This window comes from Vicia villosa, linkage group LG1 (genome assembly GCF_029867415.1).
Source record: "Vicia villosa cultivar HV-30 ecotype Madison, WI linkage group LG1, Vvil1.0, whole genome shotgun sequence".
Taxonomy (NCBI): Eukaryota; Viridiplantae; Streptophyta; class Magnoliopsida; order Fabales; family Fabaceae; genus Vicia; species Vicia villosa.
The window spans coordinates 209,344,995-209,358,471 of record NC_081180.1 but is presented as its reverse complement, the minus strand read 5'-3'; the positions used below and the strand labels follow the sequence as shown (position 1 = coordinate 209,358,471).

The 13,477-nt window shown below is 31.1% G+C and overlaps 1 long non-coding RNA gene across 29 annotated transcripts; it reads right to left on the bottom strand.

Annotated features, from left to right (window-relative positions):
- Positions 1-6,543: 6,543 nt before the first annotated feature.
- LOC131644832 (uncharacterized) lies at positions 6,544-12,515 on the bottom strand. Of its 29 annotated transcripts, none has more exons than XR_009296714.1 (14): positions 11,992-12,515; positions 11,726-11,853; positions 11,421-11,475; positions 10,927-11,278; positions 10,470-10,829; positions 9,889-10,359; positions 9,662-9,817; positions 9,515-9,546; positions 8,914-9,067; positions 8,526-8,618; positions 8,314-8,437; positions 8,002-8,212; positions 7,257-7,716; positions 6,544-6,801 (listed from the first exon to the last, which is right to left on the bottom strand). It is a non-coding gene; the product is annotated as an uncharacterized LOC131644832 (long non-coding RNA). The 29 variants fall into 29 exon arrangements; XR_009296709.1 differs by lacking the exon at positions 9,515-9,546 and having other exon boundaries at positions 9,889-10,169; positions 10,278-10,359; positions 11,992-12,513; XR_009296700.1 differs by lacking the exon at positions 9,515-9,546 and having other exon boundaries at positions 7,257-7,356; positions 7,427-7,716; positions 11,992-12,512.
- Between the last annotated feature and the right edge of the window lie 962 nt (positions 12,516-13,477).

The window sequence follows — 13,477 nt, the reverse complement described above, 5'->3', positions numbered from 1 at the left end:
TTTATCGGCTTGTGGTGGATTAGCAAGACACAGTGGCGGTTGTTTTTTGGGTGCGTTTGCCAGCTTTTTAGGTGTGGCTAATTCTCTCATTTCCGAACTCTCGAGTGCAATGCTTGCAATTAAGGGTGATCGTATCCGAACCAATCCAAAAGCAAAACCGCAAATCGAACCAATCCAAACCGAAACCGCAAAAAAACCGCGTTTGGTTTGGATGGTTTTTGGACTGAACCGCACGGTTTGGTTTGGTTTGCGGTTTTTATTTCACGAAACCGAACGGAACCGAACCAAACCGCATATTTAACTTAAGTTCTAAATTTTTATAATTAATTTATTATCTTTCCAAATTCAATTGCACACAGCCACATCTAACGTTTTGAATTTTAATAATTAATTTATTAATTTAAGTTTTGGCATAATCCACTTAGTTTTTGTATTTTATATATATTTATATATATATATATATATATATATATATATATATATATATATATATATATATATATATATATATATATATATATATATAATTCACTACTGTCTAATATATGTATTTCATTTATATTTATAATGTATTTTTAGTTCTCTACTGTTCTTGTAATATAATTTCTTTTGTATGGTATAATATCATATATTATATTGACATTGAATTACTTTCCTTTTTCTTTTTATTTTAGTACATTTTTATTTTATAGTGTAAACCGCAGTCAACCGAACCGATCCTAACCGCATTGGTTTGGTTTGGATGACTTTTTAAAAATAAACCGAACCGCATGCATTTTTATCTCGCGGTTAGGATGGCTTTTATGCTCAAAACCGAACCAAACCGCACCGCGAACACCCCTACTTGCAATTGAGTTTGCTCATGAGATGAATTGGAGTCATGTGTGGTTGGAATCGGATTCAAAGGCGGTGGTCGAAGCTTTTAAACCTCCTTTTAAGGTTCCTTGGGTGATTCGTAATAGATGGATTAATTGTACTAATTTAGTTTCTCAAAAGCAGTTTGTAGTTTCTCACATATATAGAGAAGGGAATAGCTGTGCAGATGCCCTTGCTAACGTAGGTTTATCTTTGACTGATACTTCTTTTTTTGACTCTATCCCTCTCTTTTTAAGGGCAGATTTTGTAAAGAACCGGCTTGGTGTGCCATTCTTTAGATTCGCTTATGGGTAAGAGGGTTTTGGTATAGTCCCCCTCTTTTTGTGTATCATTCTTCTTTATTATTATTACCATATTAAAAAAAAAAAAAGATTTATATAAAATTTTCAAATATCTTTTATGTTATTATAGTATTATGAAAATAAAAAATATAATAATAATAAACATTTTTCTTATCATTCTTTACAATTTTATTAAAAAAAAATTTAAAAAATTTTTCTATATTTTTTTAAAAATTCGTTTTTGAAAGCATTTCCCTCCATCTTCTCCAAACCGGTAAACAAAGCCTAAAATTAATTTTTTTTAAAACCTAAAATATGTTTAGGCTGAATCATGCTTCAAAATGCTTTCCAAATTGAGACTCTTTCACCACTTCTTTCAAAGGACCTTTCTCCAAACACTCATAGTCTAAATCCAAACATTTTGTGAAGCGACATTGAAAGAAAACATACATCTTGAAGATGTTGAAGCAATCAACATTGTTGTAAAGAAAAATTACTCTTCTCTGAAATTAGTTTCTCAAACACTCAGTGTTGCTGGGTTATTGAAGTTTCTTTTTTTGTTAAAGAAAATAAGATTTACAGTATGAGTTTGATTGAAGATCTAAAAATGGTAATTTAGGGCCAGTTTGTTTCAGCTTTTAAAAAATGGATTTTTTCTTTGTATTTTTTAAAATAGATTTTCTAAAATCGTTTTTCAAAATATTACAAATTTTTTTGTATTCGTTTTTTCTAAAATGAAACACTTAATTTGACATCCTATAATATAAACATACATAATTGAAGACCAAAACTTAGTCAAAATCATAATTTTTTCAAAAAGTAGTATTTCAAAAATGATTTTTATGAAAATCTATTTGAAATAGCTTCAAAATTAAGTGATTTTTTGAAACCTTGATATCCAAATTTTTTCTCCATAAATAGATGAAATACCTAAAATCACATTTTAAGAATAACTATTCAAACAGATTTTTCATTCGAAGCTTTTATAAAAAGTTTTTTTGTAAAAAAATTTTCGCAAAATTTAGTTACACTATAAAAATCATTTTTAAAAAAAGCCAAAACAAACGAGCCCTTAATTTGATTTCTTGAATGATTTTTTTTTTTAATTTGATGGTTGATAATGAAGATGATAATTATTGGTGATTTAATTTGATTTCTTCAATGACTTGATTTGATTTAATTTATGGGTAGAGTGTAGGGATGTCAATTTGACCATTATCAATGGACACTTGCAAAAATATCCACAATGATAGTGTAAAAATCCCTAAAAATGAATATGAGTGTGCGTTTGATGGTGGATGAAGGTATGAGTAACTTGATATCCAACCCCTTCCACACTATATATATTTATATATTTTTAATTTATCTTACTTCATAAATATGTTTATAAATTTAATAATTCAATAAAAAAAATTTAATTTATCTTACTTCATAAATATTTTATAAACAAAATAATTCAACAAAGTTTTTTTAAATATTTTTAAAAATTTGATCTGATATTTTATAATTAATTTATTTATTTTTATTATAAATACGGATTATGGGTATGAGTTCTTATATATCCACAACATACATGTATGAGTGCTAAAATTGATGCCCAAACAATTATTGAATTGGGTACAAAGATTTTTTAGTAGTAAATATGAGATGTGTATTATAGTACCTTGCTTATTATTATCTTTAGTAGATTCAGGGTCGGTCCTTTGAATTTGGGTGCCTTAGGTGAATCAAAAGAGTGATGTCCCTACAATTTTTTAATCATAAATACATAAGGATAAAAGAAATAATTGGCTAAAAACCACACATTTTCATTTGAAATGTGCAACAAGAATAGAAATATGGATCTTTAAATCAATGTTTATACTACTTCAAAACATAAACCACTATAAAGAGACTTATTCTTCTTCTTCTTGATCCGGTCTTTTTTCCTATAAAAAATTGATCAAACCTTTAAAATTATTTAAATATCATCCTCTTAACATTGTTTGTTGCAAAATCGTTAATAATTTATTCATAATCAAGGTTCTTCATAAAATTATTTTCAATTGAAATCAACGCAAGACTATTTGATCTATCTTGACATAGTAGATCTCAAATAAGATTTTAATAATTTTAATTTAGAAAAACTTCTTTCAGCAGATGCAACACTGATAGGAATAGTCAATATTACTCTATGATCTATGCATGCATTAGGAAAAAAAATTAAAAGTCTTTAAAGAACTCAATATCATATAGCTTGATTTTGATTCAACTATTAAAACTTCTCTAATAACTTTAAATTCTTCAAACAAAATTTCTCCATCAAGATCAAGAAAACCGTCATGTTTTAAACAAGTTTCAAGATGTTCACAACATGCTTTCAAGTCCCTATCAAATAATGATCTAATCCTTTCAATACTAAGTAAGAATCCAAAAATATTTTTATATGTGCTATACTGCTCAAATCTTTTATCAAGTGAGCCAATTGTTTGATCTACAATATATTAGAAATAATAATTTCAAAAAGACTCTTTAGCAGACTCAAGATTCAGTTGTGTGGGTTGAGATGAATTTTCATCATAGCGTTGTTTTCTACTATTTTTTTTTAATAAACACACATTCAATCTCTATTTCATTCTCAATCTTTTCAGCACTAGCATTAACATTTACAAATTCAGATTCTCTATCTTTTTTCAAATACTTGTTCAAACCTTTTACTAGTTCTATAGCCACATCAATACGCATGTCATTTTTTCGCAAACTTTTGCTAATTTCATTAATAGTAGTTAACAATTCAAACCAAATAATCATAGCTACTAAAAATTCAAAGTTTCCAATTTCATGAGTTGCTAAAGATTCGACTTCACTCATAATTTTGGGATTATCTTGTTCGGCTAGTTGAAGTAGTGCTTTACTCTTAATTTTGGGATCAATAATATAAAATATTTTCTATATCACGGTTTTAATTCTAGTGCCTCAATTAAACTCTTTAATTGATAAAATTATGGATATATTAATTGATTTTATTTTAAAGAAATTAATTGATATTATTCTACTATATAATTTATTTATGAGAAATTACATTTTTCTTATATTTTGACTTTGTAGTGTCCCTATAATTTTGTTAACCAGTATTTATTTTTTTATAAATTTTTAGGAAGAATTTTTTTAATAAAAAAAATTCTATTTTAATATATATATATATATATATATATATATATATATATATATATATATATATATATATATATATATATATATATATATATATATATATATATATATATATATATATATATATATATGAGTAAGAAAAAAAATTGGTGCCTCTAAAATTATGGGGTCCTGGGCTCCCGCCCCGCGAAGCCGTGCTCAGGCTACCCCTGAGTAGAGTGTTAATTGTTAATCTTATTTATTATTTTCATTTATTAATTAATTTTTTAATTTACTCTTTAATTAATTTAGATTAATGTATAGAATATTTAATTTAATGAATTTGTTTTATTGAGTGACGACTCTGCAATGGTCTTGCGTTTTCCAAATCTACTTTTTTCATAGCCAATCTCTGAAACAATATTTTATTTTTTTTCCAGAAAGAAAGTAGATGAAAGATATGAGTTGTGAAATAGCATTGGCGGTGGTCAAAGTTTGTGGGTTACTTGTTCTTCTTCTTGTTGGGAAAATACATTTCCATGTACATGAGGAAACCAAGATTAATAGATAGATGAATTTACTACTTTGATTCTCCTATGATACTTCTTTGAAAAAACTAAAATTCTAAAAATAATTAAAAAAAACTGAAAATATAAATATTAAAATATGAAAACAAAAAATGCATAATTCTTTGAGTTTAAAGGTAGTACACTGACAGTGTAAACAAACTTTACACATACATCCAATCAAAATGCTTACCCTTGTCATGTCATATTAATTTTTTTTAATTAAAATTGTATTTTAATTAGATAATGGTTGTGATTGGTTGACAGTGTAAAGATATTTTATACTGTCAGTGCATATCCCTTTTTCTCTAATTCTTTTAAGCAAAAAATATATTAAAAGAGCATTAGGAATATTAACCGAAGAACGAAAATAAATAATAGATAAAGACACGGAAATTATTTTTAAACGTTTTCAATTTTTTTATACAAAAACCTTTTTCTACAATGATCTTCAAACATTTTACTTTTTTTTTTTTTTATCAATAACATTATACTATTTCTTTCTCCCGGTAGCTAGCACATAACCCAATAATCTATTATAATAAAAGTACTAATGCACCCACCCTTTTTATGGGGTACACCGAAAACGGAGATGATATTCGACAATATAATCTTGAGGGACCTCTTTTCCTTCTCTGTAAAAGGACACAAATTTTGCTAAACTTAGCTAGCTTTGGATCCATAAAATTGTAGTTTTAGTTTAAACTAGTGTCTTACCCGTGCGTTCGTACGGGTACCCGTCGTTTTCGCGCATTGTGATTGAGGGAAATAAAAGATGATAGGGAAAGATCAATTTTTAGGGGAGAGGTTAATATAATAAGAAAAGATGTTTGGAAAAAAAATATTTTGTTAATAGTTTGGGCCTAAGGATTGGTTAAAAAATGTAAGTTAATAGTGATACCCGTGCATTTGCACGGGTACCCGCCGTGTTCGCGCATTTGGATTGAGTTAAATAAAAAAGTATTAGTAAAAGATTATATTTTGGTTAAAATTGGAAAAGTTATAAATTAGTAGGGTATGGATAGGGTACTATAGTATCCGTTCCCATATATGCAGTTTAAAAAATTCACGTACTGAAACCCATAGCCGCATGGGCATCAACGTTTGGGCCTGATTCCGTGTCTTATAGATTACAAAATATAGCTACTATAACAGCCAAGTCAAACGTGCATTTGGATTAGTAAAAGACTAAATTTTGATTAAAATGGGTAAAGTTATGAAAATTACTAATATTAAAAAAATATTCATATTCTATAATAATTTAAATTAGTAACTAAATCATTTAAAAAAATAATGGTTAAAAATACTTTTACCATACAAATGTATAATTAATTGAAAATAATTTAATTATACACTTTTCATAATCACCAAAGATGTATAATACTGATATACTACTATGAAGTATTGAACTCACTCTCTCTTTACATTTTCATAATCCAATTCTAACATTGGTTAAAAGAAACAACACAATAATACTACAACTAAAAGAGAGATAATTTCACATACTGAAATGACCAAATGTAAAATTAAATCTACATTTGTTTGTATCAATCAATACCTATCATAATGAAGAACCCGTTTAAAATTTTTAATGACAACTTTATGATATAAAGCACATGTTTAAATTTTCAAAGTCATTTATTTATGTCCCGTGCCAACACTGATTATTACATTTGGTATAAATACAGTTTCAATATGTAATACAGAGAATTTCATTCAAAGTATTCAAAGACATATTACATTGATACAATACACATTCAGAGAAATCCCTTAATTATACACCTATCAACATTCTCAGATGAGATAACAAATCATCTGCCTTTCGAATACAACTGTATGCAAATAAAACAAATCATCTGCTTTGTCGACTACTTTTGTGGCTGAATTCCTTTTGAGACTGTAAAATAGCTATTTTTTTCAACCTTTACAGCATCAGAAGCATTAATCTGCACATAAAAAAATGTTCAATTTTATAAACCAACCAAAACATCATCACCTAAAATGTAAGCAATCAACAAAAAAAATATTTGTGTTAACTACAAAATTACCTTCTTTATTCCACAAATATTCTTATACATACAACACAAAAATTTGATGTCTATGTCTATAAATCTATGTCGTAAAACACCGAGAAAGAGCAAAGCATACGAAATTAGAAATGGCACTTGCACTAATGCACGATTCGGTTGGAATAAGGTTCCACAGTTCCACTAACTCTTGTGTACTAAGTGGTGTGTACTTGAGAAGAGAAGAATATTAAAGATAGTTTGAAAATTCATATTCATTAAAACTCGTCATGCATTAAATTTGATATCCTAGTATGATGAATTATCATGCTAAGCAAAGTGATTTAACACATGTATCACATGTAATAATTTCAACATGAAAGAAAGTAACATACCTTCAGCATATGCATCACACGTAACCGTCTTCAAAAGTTGAATATTCCATGGATGCTACATTCCTACCAGCACCACGCCCCATGGCTGTTGCAGCACCTACTGCATTTGCAATTGCTAATGTATTAACCATTGACAAATTATGTATAAATCCGTATGAAATAGCAACTACCATTGACAAATTATGTGCAAAACCCTATGAAATATCTTCATATTCCGACGAACCGATGTGTTGCCAGTATCAAGAATAATTGTTCATGGAATCATCCACTTTTCCGCTATAAGGGGAAACCTTGATAATGCTGCTATGGCGAAACATGTTGTCTCCGGAAAAAAAATAATTCAAAACAATTCAAAACAATTTGGACCTATGGAAGAGTGTAACTCACTGAGATTTATTTTATCCCTGCTCTTGCGATAATCAAAACAGAAGACCAAAGCCAGGAGCATACATGGGATAGCCTACAAAAGAGAAACAAAAGTCATGAAACATCAAATACATAATTTTAGAAAAACCAAGACCATCAAAGTTTTTTGAAACCAGGATAAGCATAGGCTGACACAAAACTGTAATGTTATTTTCAGCTTTAAACCACAATATTTGATAGTGTGTACGCAAATACATGTGACACACTTCAGCATACAGAACACTTTGATCATAATATGCCCTACTTAATTATTGCACAACTGAAAACAAAAATTTGATGGAAACCAACTGATATATAAAAATAAAATAGGGAGAATTACTTTGAACTACAGATTAAATCGCAAAACTTAGAGGGTCTGAACCTCTCAATGCCAAAATGGTCCCTTTTCAATCGTGACATCCCCATCATCAGCGTACAGTCACCATGAATCCACACGCAGAACCACAACGCCACCGCTAATTTATACTTCAAATCCGCCATCTCAGACACAAACTCACAATTTCGACAAAAATCGGGAGTGTCCTACAGTGCTAAAAAGGAAAACTATTTGTATACTCAATAACACTAAAAACTGAGTGGATGTTATAATCAATCACCTGCAGTCAACTCTCTCAAGTTAGATGAAACATACCACTATCTCAAGTCCTTTCCATAGTTTCTCATCTTCCTTCTGCTTCACTTTAAGCTTCGCATTATCGTTGAATGCATTCTGCAGCTTCATGCAATTGAAACATCCTCAATTTCCTGATGTTGAACTACAACAGGGGTTTTATTTTTCAGAAGAAAATAAAATTAACAGGTAAATATATATCAGACCAGGGTGATTGAAAGATGTCAGTATACCTGAATGGGTACGTATGTAAGTTTTTCAAATCCTAGGTACTGGATTCCACCAAAACGATTTGGTGTCTCAACATTTCTCACATACAGTAGATTCTGCAAGATAAAATAGTGTCATGGTTATGTAACCCATAATAGGAATGACAAATAATATTCTAATAGTTATGCAGAGAAAAAGGAAAAACAACATTATGTACAAACTTAGTCATTACAAAATAGCCTAATATAGAAGAGGTTGGTTACTGCTGTGGCCCTGTGGCCCTATCAATATTGCATGGCTGAACTTGCAGGTATAGTTCATTGAAGTTCAAGTTATAGTTTGACAGAGTAACTCATAAAACTGAAGAAACCATTCAAAAGACTGTTTGCCACAATACAAATGGATGTATACCTCTTCAAGTCGCTTTCTCAGAGCATGGCATCTATTGCATCATCAGGAGCATAAGTTTTTGTTTGGAGTACAAAGTGAAAGTATGGTCGACCGTTAACATTGAATCGAAGGTCGGCATATATGTTATCGGCACAACAATGTGTTTATCAGTTCCCTGTCACAAAAAGAAAATTATATACCCTATCATAAACCAAGATATTAACACCAAAATCATTTTTCCAACCAGAAAGCACAAACAATGGAATACTATTCAAACGGTATTATAAGCGGTTCGATACAAATGCACATCATAAGCAGTCAAACAACAACAAAAAAATGCACATGAAATCCCGTCAAAGAACAATATATGTACCCGGTCAATGGTGTACAACAAAAAATACTTGAACTATGATTTAACACAACCATTATTACATTCAATAGTGGACATACAAACTCAGTGATGAACACAAAGGGGCTGCAAAGTACGAAGTTTCCACAAGCTATATCTTAGAAAACTCGTATTCTTCTCGAATCCATACAAATTAACATTACTTCAGCAACTTTGTCAAATGTAACAAATATCTTACCCATAAAACCCTAAGTTATCGATATTGATAGTTACCTTCTACAATCATAAGCCGAAGACCACTTGTCCTATAAATACACGCATGAAATAAAATGCAGTTCAATGGTTACACATTCAGAAGCTGCAGCATACAAGCATAGAGCAAATTCCACCAATATTCAATCTTCAAAGAAAGGGGCATACCAGGTGATGTTGCGACTGCCAGCAGAGTCGGCATTTCCTGGACTTTGGATCTGTGAAAGCTATGGAGCAGAGAACTAATGCAACGGAAACTTGACCATGTCATGATGAATCTTCTATAAAACAGATCGGCACATCACACTGCAACCCTGTATCAGCCTAATAAAATATAATTGATATATATGGTTTAGCGATAAAACGGGCAAAGCAATAGACTAAGTAATACTTACATGGCTTTTTGAGATGAAGCCAAGTCTTGGTATGTGAAAGAATCTTTCAACCTAAAACTCAACCAAACATAGAGATTCAAGACCTGCAGTTTTGAGACCAAGAAAAACTCACAAATATACTCAGAAGCTAATTAGTTAGAAATGAATTTAAAAAGAGTTTATCAAAGTTTTCCATCAAACTAAAGAAAGAATCTGATCTTTCACTGGTGAAGTAAAAGAATTCCTCGCTGCCAACACATTTCGATGTTCTGTACAGAGCCGCTTTGTATTTGTAGTTGAACCTGAAATATTTTGACAGTTGATCAGTATTGCTGTAGCAACATGTTTAGATGGGCAAACAAATTCAATTGAAAAATTTTGTGTGTTCGCGCATTTGTGCAATCAAATACAGTTTGCGATATGCAATTTTGGAAGCAGCCAGAAGAGCGGAGATTGCTATCACAGTAGCATAATAGTGAACGAAGGTGTGCTCTGCAAAATAGAAGAAAAAAACTAAATCAATATTATGTATTCTCCAAGCAGATTAGAGAAATCAAAATTAACAAAATATATTGTCATATGATATGTGAGTTTCTGTTTACCTCCTTGAGCTTGAACTATTATCTCATTGATGCGACGACGCTTAAAACCACCGTACGGGTTAAGGCACGGGTTAAGATGCACGTTGCATAATAATATTCATTCAAACACAAAAAAAACTCAATCAAGAAGTAAATAACCATTCAAGAAAATATGCAAGAATACTTTAGAGTTTTGATTGAACCCAACACTGATTCTCCTCTTAGATTCTGATTTTCCAGTGCCAACATAAATCTCTCCATTGTTCCCACCATACGTCGTGGTTCCATAATTTCAATTCCAATAAACACAACATCTATAACTGTTCAGATTTTCAGAAAGCCCGTCGTTCGCCATAACCAACACATACAAATCATTAGAAACTGCACCGCCGATAGCAAATTAGTGAAAGAGAGAAAAGAATCGAGTGAGAAAGAGAGACAGAAAAAAATTATGGATTGGGGTTTGTGAATTCCATACCTTGAGTTAGATCCATCCATGTTCGTTTCTTTCGATGCGTGAACTCGAAGTCACGCCGCATTTTTACGTGATGCAGTAGAATTGTATTCTTGTTGTCGCCGAGTTATTGTTGGGGGTGTTGTAGAGGTTGTTGATGACGATGATGAATATTATTCACAGTGGAGTTCGCGAAGGTGATTGAAATAACGTTGCAGAGTCACACTGTGTTGCACAAACCTGTACATAATTGGAGGAACGACATATCCAAGTTCTTAAAGAACAACATCTATTAAAAGATGAAAACCTGCAAGAGAGTCAATTCTGGTAATCGAACATATAAAACTCCCTGCAACAACCATGGCACCATAAATCCCTGAAACAAAACAACTCATTACAAATTTGGCAGAACAAATATCACACAGAATAAATCAACCTAAAATTAGGGTTTAAGGGAGGGTAAGTTAATAACAAAACCTAAACTAAAAAAGCCACACAAAATTCATTCCGAATCTTACCACCACCACAGTCGTTGACGGAAACTCGTTGGTATTGCAGTAGCCACAGTAGTACCTACAATGCAAATGGAACAAATATTAATTCTTTTGTAGATTTGATCTATAGTATATTTTTTAATAGAAATTAAGGCGAGTTTTGAACTAATATGGTATTATCTTTGTTAGGAATGTCCAAAGAGATTCTACTTAAAATCTAATAGACAGTTTTACAGGAATCTACAAAGAAATAAAATGATCCTATTTGTTAGGAATGTGGGATGAATGGCAACTTGAAAAGGATGAATGGTAACATGAAAAAAACTTACAGAATGAGGAGTGTTGTATTGCTGTCCTATCGATACAGACCTTAAAATTTAGTCCACCCACGATTCCAATACCAGAGATTATGTGAGCATTTACAATGTAAACCCAATCCAATATGTGAAAGATTCCCCTGTAGATATTAAAATATAACAAAGCCATATTGAATTTAGATACAACACAACAACTACACAGTAAAAACAGAACAAAATTAAAGAAGAGGAGAAAATCAAAATCGAGATTGGAGTCAAAACCACCGTAGACCACTCACCGTTTAATCAAACCCAACCACTGTGAAGGGTCATCAGAAAGCAAAACCAATCACCGCGAGCATCACCCTTCCGGCCAAGATCGACACAGCCGCAGACAACATTCGTGAAGTTATCCATCATTGACGAACCTCAAGCAACACCGCCGTGAACAGGATAGGTTGCTTCTTTGTCTTCAGAACAGGAAGAATCTCAATTGTGTGAGGCAAAGTGAAAGGAATTTGGAGAAAATGGATCGTGAAAGAAGAAGAAGAATGGGCTGCACTAACATTTTTTGAACGGTTTTGGAATTTGGAAGAGTGTGGGATTAAGGACAGTTATGAGAATAGTGGAAATTGAAGAATAGAAGCTGGGAGGGTGAAACTCCCACAGCAATAACTGCCGCAGCCCACCATGCATATGAATGATCAGAAAATCATGCTTAACCGCCAAAGCTGATGTGGAATTACCATGGAACAGATGCTGATGTGGATAGGCTAAGAATTGCTCAAATGGTAGACTTTTCTTATATGATAGATTGACAATTAAAACGTAGACAAACAAGATTATTCATTTAATTTGTTTACATATTTAATTCAAGATGTTTTCAATTTTCCATTTAGAGTATGCAACATAAGCTACAAGCAATTTCATTCTTCCATGACCGTATTAACTTTTTTCTTACAAACTGACAATAATAAACAATTCAGCTTTGTTATTTTTAGTCCTATTTCTGAAGAAGTTTTACAATGCAATTCAAGAGCATTAAACAGTCAATCGTATATGTTCCGTCATTTCTACCAAGTACCAACTGGATTCAATTCGTATCAATTTTCTACAAATGTGATAATTGTAGGACAAATTTATTTGATTTTTGAAATTATGTAGTGAGATATCAAAAGTAAAATAAAGTCTATTTTCATTTAACTATTACCATTTTTTATTTTATTTTGGGAATTGTTTTATTGTGGGGACTTGTTGCATTATTACTAAATATATATCTCTATCAAGTGGTGACCCAAAACTATTGATGGCGACTGCCATGTGACAGCCAGCCTTTACCACCTTAGTGCAACTAATTCATTTATGGTAATAACAAATTATATGGAAAAAATCATAATAGCTATGTAACGGCAACATGAAAGTGCCTACAAATATGACAAAATAAAAATCATCAGAATATTCATACTTCTGGATCTGCAACATTGACGCACAAGTCTTCCTCAGATCTGCAATGATTTGAAGTGAATGTGTCAATTTGAACCAACAAACACCGTACTAAGACGGGAAAACTAACAAACACCATACAAGACGATGAAAACTTAAAAACACACAAAACAAGAAGCAAATCTGTATGGATAACCATTTATTTAAATAAAAAGAGAAAGAAAACGGTGTTGAGGGGTGATTTCTAGCCAAAAATGGCCAAAAACCACCCCTAACATGGGAGAATGAAAAGAGAGAAACGATGAGATGAGTTGATTTAAAAAAAAAAAATAGAGTAGTTCT